Source organism: Telopea speciosissima, chromosome 7, assembly GCF_018873765.1.
Source record: "Telopea speciosissima isolate NSW1024214 ecotype Mountain lineage chromosome 7, Tspe_v1, whole genome shotgun sequence".
In the NCBI taxonomy this organism is placed as follows: domain Eukaryota; kingdom Viridiplantae; phylum Streptophyta; class Magnoliopsida; order Proteales; family Proteaceae; genus Telopea; species Telopea speciosissima.
Genome location: NC_057922.1, coordinates 60,613,274 through 60,631,217, shown reverse-complemented (window position 1 = coordinate 60,631,217; position 17,944 = coordinate 60,613,274). Strand labels below are relative to the sequence as shown.

General features: G+C 41.1%; 1 protein-coding gene across 1 annotated transcript in view; it reads right to left on the bottom strand.

The window, feature by feature from the left end:
* LOC122668960 (xaa-Pro dipeptidase) overlaps positions 1-17,944 on the bottom strand; it is an 85,037-nt gene that overhangs the window by 63,911 nt on the left and 3,182 nt on the right. The window lies entirely within an intron of this gene.

Below are 17,944 nucleotides of genomic sequence, written 5' to 3'. Positions count from 1 at the left end.
CACAATTAGTGTACAGTTCATCCATTCACATCCATATGGCCAAGGGCAGTTGACTTGGGGGGGAGAGGAGCATATATCTTCTCCATCCATTCCCAATTTTGAGTACAACTCCCACTCACAGGGACGTAGTGGATCATCTTTTGTGGATGACATCTTTTCCTACCCAACCCCCACCAGCCGTACCCGTACATGTTCCTACAGGTGTCATATCATAGTAGGATCAGTAGGTAGTACTTCTTCACAGTTTGGTGACCCGTATCTTAGGATAGGTTATCTTCAGCATGTTGATGATGCAATTTACATGGCCGTTGTGGATGACTACACTCGTTTCTTCTCCATGACCATGACGTTGCATTCATTTGTCTTACAATCGGAGAACAATGCACGTCGGCTCCATCGGACTATGAGTGGGGTCGATCCTGGAAGGCAGAGTAATTATTATTAGAATATTTGAGTTACGTGATGTCTACTTGACTTGTATTGGACTAATGAGGATATTGTCATATTGATATCATCTTCTTAACTTGTTATTGACTTATTGTACTTAATATTATGGCTTAAGTTATGAGTCATTCACTTTATGTTTTCAACTTTTAAGTGAATTTACTTGTTTAAATTGCTTATTAATTATTACGTCATCCAGTACTTAAAGTCTTAAGCAATGTTTATGTCTAATTAATTAAGTTATACATTAGGATTCGACCGTATATTGCCAATCAATGGTGGAAATCCAAAACACCACTTAAGTGACTATTTTTGCAATTTGAACATTTACATGTGTTTACATAGCCTAAAATAGGGTTTCCATGAAGTTTCAAGCCTTAACTTGGCCTATAACCAACCGAAATGACCTACGGAAACATAACAGAAAAAATGCAATATTTTGATCAAAATATCCGAAATTTCGGATATTTCTGATATTTCGGTCAGCCCGAAACACCGAAACGAAACGAGTTTTCAAACTACGATGTAAGCAAGTATCAAAGATTAGTTTCACAACTAATCTATCTCTCCTTGACTCGACCAAACATCTCTTATGCAATTGGAGTAGTGAGTCAGTTCATGCATGCTCCCAGGAGTCCACATTTGGATGCGGTGTATCACATCATTAGATACTTGAAATCCTGTCCAGGAAATCCTGCAGATTGAACGCTACACAGATGTTGATTGGGCTGGTTTAGTCTCTGACAGGAGATCTACTTCTGGGTACTGTACTTTTGTGGGTGGTAACCTAGTTACCTGGAGGAGCACGAAACAACCAATTGTAGCTAGATCCAGTGTGGAGGCAGAGTTTAGAGCCATGGCTCATGGAGTATGTGAGCTTATATGGCTGAAGAGACTACTTCAAGACTTGGGTTTCGACACTGAAGGACCAATGAGACTCTAATGTGACAACAAAACTGCTATAAGTATTGCCCATAATCTTGTTCAGCATGATCCAACCAAACATATTGAGGTTGATCAACACTTTATCAAAGAGAAGCTGGATTCTGATTGCATTTGCACTCCTTTTGTGAAGACAGAAGACCAAGTAGCAAATATCTTCACCAAGGGTCTCATTCCTAGTCTATTTAGTACCCTGTTGTGCAAGCTGGGAATGTATGACTTTTATTCTCCAGCTTGAGGGGGAGTGTTAGAGTTTATGTGTTAGGGGTACTTTAGTTCATGTCCTTAGTATAAGGCACCTTTTTCTCTTATCCAATTTGGGAGTTGAACCTTTTCGCATGTAAAGCAGGGCAAAGCGCACTAGAGTAGTAATTTTATATTTTATTTCTCTTTTTTCCTTTTACCTCCCTAGGGAGCCTTTTGTAATTTCCCTAAGAGGTTAATGAAGTGAAATAGGTATTATGAGGAATCCCTCCTAACACACATACGATTCTCTCAATCTCTCTTCTTCTTCCTCTCTTCTCTTCTCTTCGCCTTCTCTTTCTCCTTCTTGTGCAAATCCTCTCTCTATTATCTAGAATCGGTCCAACTTAGAGTTCTAACTACATCATCCTCTATATCACCTTCTGTTTTTGCTATTGAGCACATATATCTAAAATAATCACTCTGTAATCTTCCTCCCATCAATATTCAACACCTCACTAACCGCCCTAGTGTGACTAAGTTACACACCATATATTCCGTCTTTGTTCTACTTATTTTAAGACCTTTTGATTCCAAGGTTGATCTCCATACCTCCAACTTGGCGTTAATCCCTACTTTTGTCTCATTCACCAAAACAATATCATCAACAAAAAGCATACACCAAGGATCCTCATCTTGTATGCTTAAATCATCCATGATAAGCACAAACAAATAAGGGCTCAAGGTTAATCCTTGATGTAACCCATTGTAATTGGGAATTCACTACCTTGACCCCCCACAATTCTTACGCTAGTCAACACATGATTATACATATCTTCAATTGTGTCTACATATTTACATGACACCCTTCTCTTCTCTTGTATATAGATTAACTCTCTAAGGACTCTGTCATAGGCTTTTTCTAGGTAAATAAATACCATATGGAGATCCTTCTTGCCCTCTTTATATCTTTCTATAAGGTCCCGTTTGGTAACACTTCTGTTCCGGGAGAACGTTCTTTTCACAGAAGTGCTCTTTTTCGATTCCTTGCTATGAGAATGCACTCATGGAAGAGAAACGGCGTTTGGTAAAATTGTTACAGAATTGTTCCATGAACAGAAAAAGAATAGAAACAGTGTTTGGCAGTCATTTTACAAAATCACTTCTTTTATACAAAAAAATTACATAAATGCCATTATGTTCATTATTAATCCATAATAATTATGATTATATTACTAATAAGTTCCATTAATTAAAAAAAATATATCCTTTAGTCATTAGCTGAAAGAGGCAGTATTGACCTAGACAAACAACAATTCAGACCACATGCATCCAGATGTAAAGAAAAGATAAACTGGAAGGCCAAACAACATGCAATATTCTTGTTCTCTGCCTAATTTCCTATGCATGTAGATGTACTTACAGTAAAATATTCAAATAATCATTCATTTACAGCTCCTGGTTAGTAGAATGAATGGAAGTTGTTTGCAACTCTAATTACACTCATGGTTACTATTATTATTAGATTGCAGAGCTTGCTGTAAGCCCTCTCCATTCTCTATTATTTCTCCATCCATCTCTCCTTCTATATAACCCAGTCAACCTCCGCTCCTCTCCTTCACTTTCTTCTGTTTAAATCACAATCCATCGACCTCCCTCTCTTGTTCCTTCTCCATGTCTGCAACTCTAAACACCCTCTCTCCCTAATTGTTATATTCCCTCTGCAGCTCAATTACCCTCTTTTCAGCCAACTACATTGAACCCATTACTACACTCACACTAACTGTTACAGGAGCCAAAATGTGGCTGATGGGTTGCAGGAGACTTCGTCCTCTCATGCCAAGACCTTCTTCTAATACTACTCATCCTTGCCTTAGTCATATCCATGGCTCTGATCTCTTCCCATGTTTAGGTAATTTTCTTTTCCATTTTTTCTCAACCTGGGTTCTTGATTTTTTTTCTAATTAATAATTTTCTTGTGTTGCTGCATCCATTACAGAGCAAAGCAAGCGAGAGTTCATAACACAACCTGCGGTTAGCACACGATGGAACCCCACACCTGAGCAGTGTTGGATTTTGTCTTTTCTTGGGTTTTGGATTTTTCAGTTTCAAAGAGTTTTTGTTGGACATTTCAGCAGGGGTTTTCAGAGAGAAATAAAGAAAGAACGCAGGGGAGGGGCTGTTTCTCGGGGTGTTTCTTAGGGTTCTTGATTTCAACAGATTTCTTTTTCTTTTCCATGGAAGAAACCCTAACCTAAGGGCTTCGTTTCTTCTTTCTTGATTTCAACAGATTTCTTTTTCTTTTCCATGGAAGAACTCCCTAAAATCTCAGGGTTCAGAAATTCTGAGAGAGAGAGAGAGAGAGAGACTCACCTTCGTGGAAGAGGGAATGGCATGAGAGGAGGTCCAGCAATAGAGAGGAAAGTAGATGCAGCACCGTCTCTCACCTTTGTGGAAGAGAGAATGGCGTGAGAGGAGGTCCAGCAACAGATAAGAAAGCTGATGCAGCACCGTTGTCCTAAAGTCCAGTAGCAGAGGTTTGGGCGGAGCTCGTGGAAGAGAGAATGGCATGAGAGGAGAGATACACTTTCACTCGAGTGTGACTTTTATCGGGAGTAGCTTTTCATTTTTCTATCCTTTTGATCTTTAATTTGTGGTGAAAAATCGAAGAAGCTTCAATTTGGTGTTTCTCAATTCCTGATCTTTTCATGTTTTTTCAACCGGTCCAGTCTGGGAGAACACAAGATTGAACCATGTGTGCAAAACGTTATTCTATTCTATATGCACTCCCAGAGAGCAAAAGATCACCAGAAGCACTCTGCAGGAGTGTTACCAAACGGGACCTAAGTCTCCTAAGTAAGAAATTAGCTTCCATCGTAGATCTTCCTAGCATAAAACCAAATTGGTTCTCCGAAATAGTAGTTTCCTTTCTCAGGTGGGTTTCAATAATTCTCTCTTATAATTGGTCCACCAACCCCTTCACCTTAATAGAATCCACAAGGCAACACTCACGATGGAGCAAGGCAGCAAGCAGAAAGCTGAGTTTTTGAAAATCTGAATTGTGGGGGAACCTCCCACAAATTGTATTATTTATAATTTGGAGGCCAATGGCCTAAATCCAGTTCAGCCTAGGAATTTGAATCTCTAGGCTGATTCCTATTACAAAAACAAATCACTCCCTCTACATAAATCATGGAGGGGTGGGACAACTTAAATAAACAGCTAAAACAACTTAAATAAAAGATTCCCTAACAACCAATAGAATTAAATCACTTAAATTGGACCATAGTCTGAACCGGTTCAATTTAAGTTTACAATTAGACTGAAAAATAAACTAAGGCTCCAAATAGGCCCTATTCCTAGGGCTTCTTCTTCTTATTCTAATCTTCTAAACCTAGCCTCATCAATCCCCCTTGTCATCCACCATCAAAGCCCATCGATCCATCAAACCCTAGACCATCTACACTCTGCCCAGCCCAATTCCACCATTCAATTTTATTCAAACATTAACTACAGCACCCTCACATCACCCCCTCCACTCGATCCTAACCCTAGGCCCATCCCTTCAACAAAACCCTAATCCCCCTTAACTCCCATTAAACCCTAAAACCCTAAATACAGTCCATCGATCACAAAAATAAAATAAGTATGGAAAAATAAAAAGACTCCCTAACAACCAATAGAATTAAATCACTTAAATTGGACCATGGTCTGAACCGGTTCAATTTAAGTTTACAAATAGACTGAAAAATAAACGAAGGCTCCAAACAGGCCCTATTCCTAGGGCTTCTTCTTCTTATTCTTGCGGATGTAGGCCCTTGGATCTGCATCACCTATGGAGATTGATGAAACACCAAGGTGATACACATGTGATGAACGACCCTACAGGACCAAGGATGACCTTGCGGTGGGAAGCCCGGGTGGTTCGTTGGTGGGATTGGTGTTTGATCCAATCAACACCTTGCGGTGTGAAGCCCGGGTGGTTCTTTAAAGCTTTCTTTCAATTTTTTAAAGATCTCCTTCAAGTTCGAGTTCAAGATTCAAGATTTATTCAAGCCTCTAACCAACTGAGCTGGCTCTTGCAACAACAGTAAGTTTGAATCATCCCATCAATACCCATTCTTCTCCTAATCCTCCAAACCACCCCAAACCCCTAATTTTCCTACCCATCTCTTGAAACCATCCCATCTCCCAAAATTCTTAACAAACCATTCAGCTAACAACACCTTCACATAATTGGATCGAGTATTCTCCTACACAATTGGAATATTCGAACTAAGCTGTTTTTCCATTACCCAAATTCTTTACAGACCAATCCAACCATCAAAAACACACCATACCTGAATCGAATTTCATTCCCTACACTAGGAATAATCAATCCAAACCCTAACCCCAAACTCCATCACTCTAAACCCTAGATCCTTTCAATTTCCACTTTCCAAAAAACCCATAACCCTAATCTGCTGCCATTCTAGTTTACACACTTCTGTTCATTAAAATATCTCAAAACCTTCACTGATAGACTCCCCTACACCTGCCTAGCATAACCAACACCTCAAACCTAACCCTAACCCTAATTTTGACCTAAAACCTTATTTTGACCTATTTGGATTACCTATTCATGTCAGATCCTGGTTTACTTAGTCCTAGTTGGTCTCCTACCAATCTAGGACTACATTAACACTTTAGTTATAGTTTTAACACTAGCACACTTGTTACTTTGATAATATTAAATGATTTTTCTTCAATTGTAATGCATATTTTAATTGTTTTCGTTGACTTTTATGTGTTCTAGTACTAAATTATGTGTAGTTGAAGTATATAGCAAGGTATGTTGTACACTACCAACCTAGGGTACGGAACCAAACTAGCATTTTGGATGTGTTTATTTAACAATCTAAAGGTTCCATTATGTTTAGAGATGCTTAACCCTGAATTTACAGGCCAAAATATGATCATTTGACCACCGAAAATTCCTATCAAATCCATCAGCCAAAAAAAGATGCAGGGTTTCAGCCAGGTTTCGGTCGAAACTCGAAATATTTTGCAAACCAAGGTCGAAACCAAAATCTAGAAACTTGACATATTATCACTTGAATTGTGCTTTTGTCCACTATATTTAATATTTATTCACATAATCTCACACTTAATGTTTTAAAGATCAAATTTGTTTGACCCTTTGATTCAACGGTTTAACCAATTGACAGGCCACCCAACCCACCTAAGTGGGTCGAGAAGCGGGCAGGGTTTTAGAACACTGCTGCTTCCAAATTTAAACCAAAATAAATTGACTTGATCAAACTAGAGCTTCCAAAAGAACTGAGACTTGCCTCTACCCTTTCCATCAAAGGACACTCTGAGGTCTCAAAAGGACTTCAAACCAGCTTAAGGTTGCATAATTAGATAAAGTTGTCTCTGAACTACTTGTTAGAAGTCATGTAATAAGGGTAGTTTAGGTACTAGTTGCCTTATTATGTAATTCTGTATTTTCTTCTTTTTTATCTTTTACCTCCCTAGGGAGCTGTATGTAATATCCTTATCTTTATTAGTGAAGTAATATAGGTGTGGAGAGATATCTCTCACACACAACTCTCTCTACTGAAATACCTCTTCTTCCTTTCTTCTTCTTCTCCTCTTATTTCTTCAACCTCTTCTCCTTCCCTCACTAACAGCCCTAATCTGAAACTCAACTTGGTATCAGAGCAGGTTCAGGGTTTGAGAGTCGTGTTCAGTCCCTGTTCCCATTCTTTCTCTTCTCTTTGAAATCCTTTGTGCCCTAGGATTCCAAAGAGGAGATTCCTATGTAAAGCTTTGCTTAAAGAGTATGGAATAGGCTCATTCTAGCCTCTTTAGATGGTTGAAGGCCCTACTTGAGCTGTTTTGAAGCTCCTTTGAAGATCTGGATCTCACCCAGCTGCTGCCAGAAGTTCCGCCAGGTTCAGGTTGCAGGTTCTCTCTTCTCTTCTCTCGGCTTGTGTTTGTGTCTTGGTTTGGTCCATTAGCATCGCCCTAGGACATCTATTATGATGACTGTGTCCTTCCTTGCTGATTGAAGAAGCCATATGAGCAGAACTCTTTTTCGTGGGATCCTATGTACTGCCAAGGTAAAGCCGAGAGTATATAGTCTCTATTTTTCTTGCATTTAAGCTGCACTTTGATGCTCCCTTGGTTGAGAAATGTGTATGCACAGCCTTTGGGAGGCCTTTCCTCTGTTTGAAGTTGATGCTACTCCTTGCGAGCTTTATGGTACAGTGTTATCAAGGATTGCCTGCTGGAATGATGTTGAAATGCACTAGAGGTGCTTGATTTGAGTCCCCTTAAGGATTTGCTGCTGGAACTGCTTCGGCACTGTGTTATCCTACTTTGTTTGTTGGATTTTTTGCCTGTTTGGGTTGAGTGTGTACTCCCCACTTGTCTTTGGTGTTCTTGTTTATGGTCAAGTGTCATTTCCCTGCCATCATGCCTGATTCGGATACATCTGTGCTTAGTATTGCTGATTCACAGCCCACTACTGTTGTCCCTCAGTTGGTTTATGAGACTATGAGAGTACATCTACACAAATTTCCTTTGTGAAGCTTGATGACACTAATTACTTAGATTGGTCACCCTCTGTGAGGCTTTCCCTTAGGAGCAAGGGGAAACTTGGGCACATTACAAGTGCTATCAAAGCCCCAGAACCTGGTTCACCTACTTATCACAAATGGGAGATTGAAAATTCTACAGCCATGACATGGTTGATCTTCTCCATGAAGCCCGAGATTAGGAGAAGATTTATAAGAAAAGGGACTGCCAAGGAAATCTGGGACAGTGTCTCCCAGACCTTTGATCGAGTGGGTGACTCTGCCAAGGTCTATCAGCTTCACCAAAAAATTCACTCAATGAGGTAGAGTGACAGAACCATTTCTGAGTACTACGGTGCCTTCCTTAGTCTTTTGGAGGAGTATGACCATTACAGGGATCTTCATTTGACCAACCCAGAGGATGAAGCAAAAGTGTATCGGACTCTAAAGGAGCGTGTCTTCTCTCTACTTGGTGGTCTAAACTCTGACTATGAGCCAGTCAGACTCCAGCTTTTAAGCCAGTCTCCCCTTCCATCCCTTAGTGAGGTCTGTAGTTATTTACAGAGTGAGGAGACTCGGCGTGTTACTATGGCACCAACCCTAGCACCATCTCATGAGAGGTCAGCCCTCAATTACAGGTCTTTGCGAGACACCCGTGGAGGTGGTAGAGGCCAAGGGCCTAACCGTGAGGAAGCTAGTGCAGTGGAGACAATTGGTGCTAGTGGAGTTGAGAGAGACAGGTTTAAATGTGATCATTGTAGGAGAACTGGACACACCAAGGATCGGTGTTGGTCTCTTCATGGTCACCCTCCAGGCGCACATGGTCATGGTGGCCGTAGAAGGGGAGCTCGAGCTCATTCCGTGATGACTGAAGCAGATGCTACACAGGATGACTCCACCTTTATGGATGCAGTGGTTCGCCAGGTTGTGTCTTAGCTGAGCACATCTTCTACACCTACCGTGGCCAGCTCATCATCATCCTCAGCCTTACAGGTCTCCACCTCAGCCCCTACTGCAGCCCAGTCTTGGGTCATTGACTCTGGTGCCACTGACCACATGACTGGTACGTCCTATTATTATGATTCCTATACCATTTGTTCTGGAAAGGATAAGGTTAGGGTTGCTGATGGCTCCCTTTCCTCCATATCTGGTAAGGGTAACATTCCTGTGACATCATCTATTTCCCTCACTTTTGTGCTTCATGTCCCTAACCTAACGCTGAATCTTTTATCTGTGAGTCATTTGACTAAGTTTATAAACTGTTGTGTTACATTTTTTCCTTCTCACTGTCTTTTTTAGGATTTGGTGACGAAGAAGATTATTGGTAGTAGATGTGAGGAGCGAAGCCTTTACCTTTTTTACCCTTTTTTGCCCATAGCTCAGTCCTATATGTGTAGACGTAATGATAGTAGTTCTGTGGATTCTGTTATGTTATGGCATCGTCGTCTTGGCCATCCATCTTTTGTTGTAATGAGGAAACAATTGCCTCACTTATTTTCTTCTATTGCTTCTTCCCATGTTTTTCAATGTGAACTATGTATGTTTGCCAAACACTGTCGTTCTTCATCTCCATATCATGGTAATAGAACTGTTGCTCCTTTCCATATTGTGGATACTGATGTTTGGGGACCTTCCCATACTACTTCTTTATTTGGCTATTGTTACTTTGTGTCATTTGTTGATGATTTTTCTCGTGCTACTTGGACTTCTCTTCTGAAACATAAAAGTGATGTTTGTGATGCATTTCAGAACTTTTATCAGATGATTCTTACTCAGTTTGAGACTCGGATTAAAATTGTTCGGTCTGATAAAGGGGGAGAATACATGTTTGTTGGCCTCCAAACCTTCTTTACTAATCATGGCATTATCCATCAGCTAGCATGTGTTGACACACCCCAACAAAATGGGGTTACTGAAAGGAAAAATGGCCATTTATTGGAGGTCACCCGTAGTCTCTTGTTTGGCATGCATGTCCCCAAGACCTTCTGATCTGCGCGCCTTCTCACTGCCTCTTTTCTCATCAATCGCATGCCTACCAAACTTCTTGGCTACAAATCTCCCTTGGACATCTTATCTCCCAAGGTCTCTGCCTTCTCTCTTCCTCCAAAAATCTTTGGTTGTGTTTGTTATGTGCATGTTAACAAATCACATCGCACTAAACTTGATCCCAAAGCTCTCAAGTTTCTCTTTCTTGGGTACTCTTCTACTACCAAAGGTTACAAGTATTATCATCCATCTTCCCGCAGGTGTCTCATCTCCAAAGATGTGACTTTCCTTGAGTCTGTCCCTTTCTTTGCACCATCTCAACATCCTCTTCAGGGGGAGAATTGTGAAAGTAAACAGGCTACTGATCTCCTTCATTATCCTCTACCTATCTCTCCCTTTACAATTGACATTGGAAAGCATAGGGCTGTGGATGGAAATGTGAATACAGATTTGGTTGCTGACAATGGTTCTGGTAAGAAGACGGATTGCCACATTACTTACAAAAGAGGTGAAGGCTTGCATAATAAAGGAAAGAAGACCTTCCAAGAGTCCTCTTTGGATCCAGATCCACATCCTGTGAGTCATTCTCCTCATTCAGGTGATATCCCTTCTCCCCCATCTGATTTAGACCTTCCCATTGCTGTTAGAAAAGGGAAAAGAGCTTGTACTAATCCTATAGTCCAGTTTGTCTCCTATGATGCTCTTTCTCCTACAGATCTTGCTTTTATTACTGCTTCCATTCCCAGGACTCTTGCTGATGCTATGTCTGACCCAAAGTGGAGACAAGCCATGTCTGAGGAGATGATGGCACTTGAAAAGAATGGTACTTGGCAATTGGTGGATCTTCCCAGGGGATGTGTCCCAGTTCGATGCAGATGGGTCTACACAATCAAGTATAAATCGGATGGTACTATTGAGAGATACAAAGCAAGGTTAGTGGCCAACGGGTACAGTCAAGTCTATGGGATTGACTATCAGGAGACATTTGCTCCTGTGGCTGAGCACAACTCTATAAGAGTTCTATTATCCTTGGCTGCCAATAAAGATTGGCCATTATATCAGTTAGATGTGAAGAATGCCTCCCTTCATAGTGACTTGGAAGAGGACGTGTACATTCAAACCCCACCAGGCTTCAAAATGCCTTTAGCTGAAGGGAAAGTGTGTCTCCTCAAGAAGACCCTATATGGTCTCAAACAGTCACCAAAGGCATGGTTTGAGCGCTTCCGACAAGCTATTCTAAAGAATGGATATTCCCAGAGTCAAGCTGATCACACTCTCTTTACCAAGCGGGGAAATGGTACCATCACAGCCCTCATTGTCTATGTTGATGATATTGTAGTCACTGGAGATGATATGGCTGAGATAAAACAACTGAAAATCTACTTGGCTCAACAGTTTGAAATCAAAGATCTGGGTCCCTTGAAGTATTTCTTAGGCATCGAAGTATCAAGGACCAAGAGAAGAATCAACATATGTCAACGGAAATTTGTTCTTAATTTGTTGACAGAGACAGTGATGTGAGGCTGCAAACCAGCAAATTCTCCTATTGAACAAAATCACAAACTAGGAGAAGATTGTGGTCCTTCTCTTGTTGATGCGGGAAAATACCAAAGACTTGTGGGGAAGCTTATCTATCTTTCTATGACACGCCCAGATATCTCTTATGCAGTGGGAGTTGTGAGCCAATTCATGCATGCCCCCAAGAGTAGCCACTTAGATCCTGTGCATCGCATTCTTAGATATTTGAAGTCTTCTCCAGGGAAAGGACTGTTGCATGCAAGACACAGTCACTTGAGAGTGGAAGGTGGTTTCACTGATGCTGATTGGGCTGGATCCATTACAGACAGGAGATTCTCAGATATTTGAAGTCTTCTCCAGGGAAAGGACTGTTGTATGCAAGACACAGTCACTTGAGAGTGGAAGGTTTCACTGATGCTGATTGAGCTGGATCCATTACAGACAGGAGATCCACCTCAGGCTATTGTACCTTTGTGGGAGGTAACTTGGTCACATGGAGAAGCAAAAAACAGCATGTTGTAGCCAGATCTAGTGCAAAGGCAGAGTTTAGAGCCATGGCTCATGGAGTGTGTGAACTCATTTGGTTGAAGAGACTAGTTCAAGACTTGAGGTTTGACACTGAAGGGCCTATGAGACTCTACTGTGACAACAAGGCTGCTATCAGTATTGCTCACAACCCTGTTCAGCATGACCGAACTAAGCACATTGAGGTTGATAGACACTTCATCAAGGAGAAGATAGACTCTAGCTGTATTTGTACTCCTTTTGTGAAGACTGGTGATCAGTTGGCAGACATCTTCACCAAGGCCCTTGCTTCTCCTCAGTTTAGTACTCTCCTAAGCGAGCTGGGAATGCATGATATATATTCTCCAGCTTGAGGGAGGGGGAGTGTTAGAAGTCATATAATAAGGGTAGTTTAGGTACAAGTCTTATTACTAATTCCCTTATTATGTAATTCTGTATTTTCTGCTTTTTTATCTTTTAACTCCCTAGGGAGTTGTATGTAATATCCTTATCTTTATTAGTGAAGTAATATAGGTGTGGAGAGATATCTCTAACACACAACTCTCTCTACCGAAATACCTCTTCTTCCTTTCTTCTTCTTCTCCTCTTATTTCTTCAACCTCTTCTACTTCCCTCACTAACAGCCCTAATCTGAAACTCAACTCTACTGTCACATATATTACCGACGAGAACTTTGGATTCTTTCAAAGATGGTAACCAATTCGCTAAGTCCTTCCCACAGAATTTCAGTCTGAGTCCCTCAAGATTTTGCAGCTATCAGCAAAGTATGTGACAATCCAAGAAACACAGCTCATGTATATTCCCCCTTTCCTATAAAAGTCTTATTACTGAACCAAAGTTCAGATCCAATTGCTCTAATAGAAGGACTTCACCTCCATAAAAAATCTCCTCTGAACCATAGTTCAAAATCTCGCGAAATCTTGATCGAGATTTCGAGAATTTCGACCCCCTCGAAACGAAATGACCCCTCGAATCAAAAAAATACTAAATTTCGATCGAAATTCTCGAGATTTCGAGATATTTCGAGACATTTTCAAAATCTCGCGAGATTTCGAAAATCTCGAGAAAATGTTTTATATAAAATACCATGTTTCGATAGTCTCGGTTGAAATTTCGACCGAGACTGAGAAACAGAGCATTTTTCCTCTTTTGCTTGGTTTTTGAAGGTTTTTGCTTATTTCTTCTTCAATCTTCCACTTCCCACTTGAATCCTTGCCACATCTACGCCGGAATCACTTGGAGAACAAACTTCTTAGCACATCTGTGAAGCCTTTCCACTATTTCAGGTAAAACCATATTCTCAAAATTGATTTTTTTTTAGGGAAATGCTTGATCAACATGTTTGTTTGTGATGAAATAAATATATGTTAGACACCGGAAGCCGATCTACGACTTCACAGTGTCGAAATTTTTTTTTGGTATATATATTATTTATTTATTTTTCTACTTCAAAAATTGGATTTATTTACAACAAAAATCAAAAAATAATAGGGGTTATGTATATTGTATGGTGATGAATTAAATATATGTTAGACACCATTGGCCGATCTATGGCCTCATGGTGTCAAAAATATTTTTCTGCCAATAATTAATTATTTTAATTTTTGAAAATTATAAAAAATATTTAAAAAATTCAAAAAAATAGCAAAAAATAAGAAATAATATGAGGTTTTTGTTTTAAAATTACTGAAAAATATAAAAGTAAATTGTACATACTTCTTATTTGCTGCCCATTTACATATCTTTTCGATTTTGTTGTGCTAGGCCAATATTTATTTGAAAAATATTTTTAAAAATTGTTTTTAAATATGAGAAAAATATGAGGGTTAGGGACTTAAGGGGAAAATACTAAATAGTTATTAAGTTATATACTTATATACTTGTGTTAATGCTCTTAAATCTTAATTCTTAAACATTTAAAATTTTAAACTAAAAGAATTGATGTGCTTCCGTTATTAATGAATTGTCTTTTATTCATGCAACAGTAAACTAGTCTGATTATGACGAACCGTGGTAAACGACAAAGCCAGAGGCAAGAGGGGCAGAGGCAGCCGGCCCAGACCCAGGAGGAGGGGAGCACACCCAGGCGCACTAGGGGTGACATTGCATGGTTACATGGCACTCCAATTGATGGGGATAAAAGAAAATCCCAATGCAACTATTGTCACATGCAGTTTTTGGGAGGTGGTGCCACTAGACTCAAACAACATCTAGCTGGAAATTCTCCTGAAGTGGTCGCATGTCATATGGTCCCTGTGGAGGTATCTAGGGCTATCATTGATTACATGAAGGGAGGGAGTAAGAGGAAGGCTCAGAGGGAGAAGGCAAAAGTAGATCTTGAGGAAGCAGTGAGGTGTACAGCGGGAGGCCAATCAAGCCATCGTGATGATGATGATGATGACAGTGATGATGTCTATGTTCCTGATGATATAGAGACTGAGCAAGAGGCTAGGGATTGGAGACGAGCACAGATGATGAGCAGAGCCAGCTTATCATGAGGATCAAGAGAGAGTCGAGAGACAGAGAGTAGGTGGTAGTGGAGGAGCTAGTACCTCTGGAGTCAAGTGCTAGTGGTAGTGGAGGAGCAGTACAAGTGGAGGAGGTGGGTTGCCTAATCCCTTTAGGAGATCACAGAGTACGAGGGCAGCTCCCCCTCCGCCTCCACCACCACAAGATGACCCAGGACTTCACCAAGCACCTGGTGTTTATAGAAAGAAAGGCAACAAACAACCAAAAATCAAGGGAGCATGGAAAAATCTGAAGGGGATGGTGAAGGAATCTATAGCTAAGTGGATGTTATACCATACCATCCCAAAGAAACAAAGACAAGGCCCCTTTTATCAGGCTATGATAGATTCCATTGCTGAGGCTGGCCCAGGGTACAAGGGGCCCACCCCATATGAGATTATGAATGTGTATTTGCCCCAATAGAAGAGAGAGCTTGAAGACTACATCAATGAAATGAGGGGGCTGTGGGAGAACTATGGGGTGACCATAATGTGTGATGGTTGGACTGGTCCTACAAGAAAGTCCATCATCAACTTTATGGTGTATTGTGATGGGAGGACAGTCTTTCTGAAGTCTGTTGATGCATCCAAGGAGAAAAAGGATCCAAAGTATATCTACAAATTGCTGAAGGAAGTGGTAGAAGATATAGGAGTGGGGAACGTTGTCCAAATTGTAACGGACAACGGAAGCAACTACAAGAGTGCCGGTGAGAGGTTGATGCAAAACAATAAGTACCGGTTGTTTTGGACTCCATGTGCTGCCCATTGTATAGACCTCATGTTGAAGGACATGGGAAAGATCAAATTGGTACAACATGTCGTGGAAAAGGCAAGGCAAATGACCAACTTTGTCTACAACCATGGGTTTGCACTAAACCTCTTGAGGGAGAAGTGTGGGGGTGGGGGTGACTTAGTGAGGGCAGGCATAACTAGATTCGCCACCAACTACATTGCACTCAAGAGTATAGAAACCAAGAAGTCTGGACTGAGATCAATGTTTGCTTCTGAAGACTGGTTCAACTGGAATGGGTCAAATACCCATGGTGGTAGGGAAGCACAAGCTACAATTTCATCAGATGACTTTTGGTCTAAGTTGCATAAAGTGGTACAACTTCTGGACCCAGTGGTCAAGGTTTTGCATATAATTGATTCTGCTATCAAGGGACCAACCATGCCACATCTATATGCTGCCATAGACTTGATGAATGAAGGTGTTTACAATGCAAATCCACGAGGTAGCAAACACTTTCTCAAAATTATCAAGGAGCGCTGGGAAAATCAACTTATGCATCCACTGCATAAGGCTGGTGAGTGTAGTACACTCTTTGTTTTTTTATGCAATTACATCTTTTAAAGTTAATTTGAAGGATATATTACTAACTAGTGAATATGTAATGTCAATTTCAGCATATTATTTGAACCCCAAGTACCAATACAGTCATAGGCTTGGGTTGAATAATAGTCTTATTGACGCAGTCAAAGAAGTAGTTGCCAAGTTGGAGCCGAATAGTAAATTACAGGCGATATGCAACAATGAGGTGAGTCTTAGAAGTTATAATTCATTTGGAATTACTCAATTCAATACTAAAAAGTAACGAGTCATTACTAATTTTAAATATTTTCCAAATGATTATAGTTGAAGACTTTTAGGGATGCATTGGGAAGTTTTGGAACCGAAGTGCACAGAGGCGGACACGCGGTGATGCCGGTACTCATTAGTCATTACTTCATTAGTCATTACTCAATTCAATATCTTATTCTTTTGAAATGAAGGTGACATGTTTCTTTTGTTATAATGCAGCTGAATGGTGGGTGTTGTATGGGGGTTCGGCAAACAATTTAAGAAAAATAGCAATCAAGGTTCTCTCCCAGACATGTTCAGCATCTGGCTGTGAACGGAATTGGAGTACATTTTCTCTCATCCACTCCAAGAGGAGAAATAGATTGGGTTCTGAACGTCTCTCTGACTTAGTGTATGTGCATTATAATTTGAGGTTGAAGATGCAACACATACGCATGGGACAAGAGGGTATCAGGGAAAATATCGATCTCGCCGACATTTTCCAGGTGGAGTCAGATGATGAAGATCCTATTGTTGATTGGGTGAGGGATAGAGGTGAGCCAGTGTTAGATCAGCCTGGAGGTAGACCTGACCCCATGATAGCTGAACACATACAAGCCGATGTGGATGACATCATGGCTGCAGAGGGTGAGGTACATGCACGGGACGCGTCACCCATACCGTTCCAGTCTACTGGTGGTATTGATGAGGAGGATGAAGATTGGTCTATGTCATCTGGTGGAGATGGTGGTGGTGGAGATGGTGATGGTGGAGATGGTGGTGGTGGTCCTGGTGGAGATGGTGATGATGGAGGTGATGATGAAGGTAATGATGGACGTGATGATGATGGTGATGGTGGTCAAGCATATGAGGGAACTCGAGTCCCGTTTGTGGTACAAGAGCAGCAAGAGGCAATCCGTGCCCCCACCGGCCCCACACCAGCCACACGGCCCACATCGTCCACCTCGACCTACTCGAGAAAGCAACGTGGCCAATCCCGCCCCGGTGGTCGTGGTAGTGGTACTAGTAGGCGGTGAGCTTATGGACATTGATGCCCTATCTCGGCTCTTGGTGGTGAGTATTGGCGATAGAGACAGAGATCGAGCGGGCATTTCCGTGCCCCATCTTTTCATGTAGACAGCAGATCCATCTCAAAGACAATCGAGCATGGTTCATCTCATTCACATCCATGTGGCGAAGGGCATTCTGGCGACACTTGGGGCAGCAGCCTATATCTTCTCCATCCATTCCCATTTTGAGTATGACTCCCACTCACAAGGATATAGTGGATCGTCTTTTGTGCATGACTTCTTTTCCTATACTGCTACCCAACCACCACCGCACGCATAACCCGTACATGCTCCCGAGCCGTCATATGACTCATATCATAGTGTATCAGTGGGTAGTACTTCTTCACAGTTTGGTGACCTATATCCTAGGATAGGTTACCTTCAGCATGTTGATGATGCAATTTACATGGCCACTGTGGATGACTACACTCGCTTCTTCTCCCAGACTATGACGTGGCATGCATTTGTCCTACAGTCGGAGAGCAATACACGTCGGCTCCAGCGGACCATGAGTGGGGTTGATCCTGGACGGCGGAGTAGTTATTATTAGCAAATTTGTAAACATTTGAGATGAATGATGACTAGTTGACTACTTGACTTGTAGCCTTATAGGGGACAATTGGGGATATTGACATATTGTGATTTGGA